Raw genomic sequence first — 2750 nt, 5'->3', positions numbered from 1 at the left:
CAGCTCTTTGGGACACCATGGACTACAGCCCACCAGATCCTCTGTCTATGGAAGTCCAAGAATACTGGAGTGGGTAGCCATTCCCTTCTCCAGGGGACCTTCCCAACCCAGTGATCAAACCCAAGTCTCCTGCATTGCAGGCAGATTCTTCATCATCTGAGCCACCAGGGAAGCCCATACATGGGTTCAAAACAGGTATAGAGGGGAGTGAAGATGGCATGCCCTAGAAATTTGTGTGAAGTGACCCAAAAAGTGACTCTTAAAAGATGTCAAACATGCTTGTGATGAGTTTTATCAAAATTACTTCATGTATATGAGATTGGTAAAGAAGAAATACTTGATTGATAAATTGGTATTTTTAGATGGGGTCTGTAGATACAATTTAAATATATATGTGAATGAAATTAAAACACTAGCTTTCTTTAAGTAGAAATTTGACAAATTCACATTCTTGAAATTATATATTCAAGTTGGCTAAAATACTTTTGGGGGACCCTCTCTTTGGAGAAATGGGAGATGCCTTCTATTTCATCTCCTGAGCTATCATTTTCTTCTCATTCTTTTTTTTGTTTAGTTTTTATTTCATAGTCATAAACTTAACTTTGCAATCCAGCTAAACTTGGAGGGGGATAAGGAAAATATGGAACCCAAAGAACAGCAGTGGGAGCACAAATATTATAGGAGTTATTTCAAGAAGATGTGGATGATGGGATGCTCTCCTGAGCTACAGAGGGAATGGTCTGGTGGTTAAATACAAGTCAGATTTATTAGATTTGTCCACGGTCAGCAATTTTGATCTTCTTGCTGGTCTTGCCATTCCTGGACTGCAGCACTCTGTGGCTTCTACAGTATTCATGTCTTCTTTCGCCTTGCCAAAGACCACATGCTTGCCATCCAAACACTCAGTCTTGGCAGATTGTAGATGAAAAACTGGGAACCATTTGTGTTGGTGCCAGCATTAGTCATGGACAAGATGCTATGACCTGTGTGCTACAGGATGAAATTCTTCTCATCAAATTTCTTTCCATAGATGGACTAGCCATCAGAGCCATTATGGTTTGTGAAGTCACCACCCTGCACATACATAAATCCTGGAATTTGTGAAAGCAGGAAAATTTATGTCAAATCTTTTCTCCCCAGTGCTCAGAGTTCAGAAGTTTTCTGCTGTCTTTGGAACTTTGTCTGCAGACAGCCTGAGAGAGAAGTGACCCAAGGACTTGTTGGCAATGTCCAAGACCAGGTGGGGTTGACCATGGTTGGGCAGCGGGTGAGACTCCAGGCAGCTGCATCTGCGAGGTCTTCCTCGCATTCCTTGATCCAGCTTTCTCCCTGCTTCTACACTTTCTCTCACACCCTCCACAGTTCACTCTCTACAAACCTGTCAAAGTGATTATTTTAATATAGAAATCAGATCATGAGGCTTTCCTGCTTAGGACCCTCATATGGCTTCCTCCCACATTTGAAATACTACCCAAAATCCTTCTCATGACTTTCGCATTCACCTGGCACTCACCTCTCTCTCCCGCTGGTTTCCCATCCTTCTTTCCTCCCTCACTGTGATCTAGCCTCACTCATATCCTTACTGGTCCTTCACTCAAGACCTTGCATTTGCCCTCTTTCTGCATGATGCTTCCTTATATTTCCTCACTTCATCCAGGTCTCTGCTTGAATGCCGTCTCCCCAGAGAGACCTCCCCAATTGCCCTATCTAAAGAGGCCTCTGAAAAAAATGAAAGTGTTAGTTGCTCAGTTGTGTCCGACTCTTTGCGACCCCATGGACTGTAGCCCACCAGGCTCCTCTGTCCATGGAATTCTCCATGCAAGAATACTGGAGTGGGTAGCCATTCCCTTCTCTAGGGGATCTTCCTGACTCAGGAATTGAACCTGGATCTCCCACATTGCTGGCAGATTCTTCATCATCTGAGCCACCAGAGAAGCCCCAAAGAGACCCCTAGGTGTTCTCTGTGTTCTTAATGTTCTTTTTCTTCATAACACTCATTATACTCTGCCTTTGTTACATGTATTATTTGTGTATTTACCAGTCTCCCCCACTGGAATAGAAGCTTCATGAGGGCCTTGTATTTTTTTTTTTTTAATGCTGAATTCTCAGTGTCTAGAATAGTGCCTTGCATATAGTATACAGTCAATAAATATTGAATAAATGAATAAATAAGTGAATGTGTGTGTGGGTGCTAAGTTGCTTCATTCATGTCCAACTCTTTGTGACCCTATGGATTATAGCCTGCCAGGCTCCTCTGTCCAAGGGATTCTCCAGGTAAGAATAATGGAGTGGTTTGCCGTGCCCTCCTTCAGGGGATCTTCCCAACCCAGGGATGGAACCTGCATCTCTTTACATCTCCTGAATTGGCAGGCAGGTGCCTTACTAGTGCCACCTAGGAAGCTCCAAGTGAATGACTACAAGCTATCTATTGAATACCAGTTATGGACCAGGCATTATTCCTACTTTCTCAATGTATATTGTTATGTAACTTCTTTTGCATATGTTATTTCATGTGTGATCTAGAATGAATCACTTTAGTGGAACTAAAGTGGAATTTATTATAACAATAGATACAATAATCTATAAGTGGAATAGATTATAAATGTCATTTGAGGATATAAAATCAAATAAAAGAAAAGAGAACTTTTGTCTTGTGAGCCTCTACGTAGCTGCAGTGTGGACTTTGTTTTATATTTGGTGAAGTCCAGCTTTTCTCAGCATTCCAGGGCTCATCGGCCTCTTTTTCTCTT

General features: G+C 42.0%; 1 pseudogene; it reads right to left on the bottom strand.

Moving 5' to 3' along the window:
* Nucleotides 1-767: 767 nt before the first annotated feature.
* On the bottom strand, nt 768-1309 carry LOC122444294 (annotated as a pseudogene).
* Between the last annotated feature and the right edge of the window lie 1441 nt (nt 1310-2750).

The sequence above is a fragment of the Cervus canadensis genome, chromosome 6 (genome assembly GCF_019320065.1).
Source record: "Cervus canadensis isolate Bull #8, Minnesota chromosome 6, ASM1932006v1, whole genome shotgun sequence".
NCBI lineage: Eukaryota > Metazoa > Chordata > Mammalia > Artiodactyla > Cervidae > Cervus > Cervus canadensis.
This window is presented reverse-complemented; position numbering and strand designations above follow the sequence as displayed.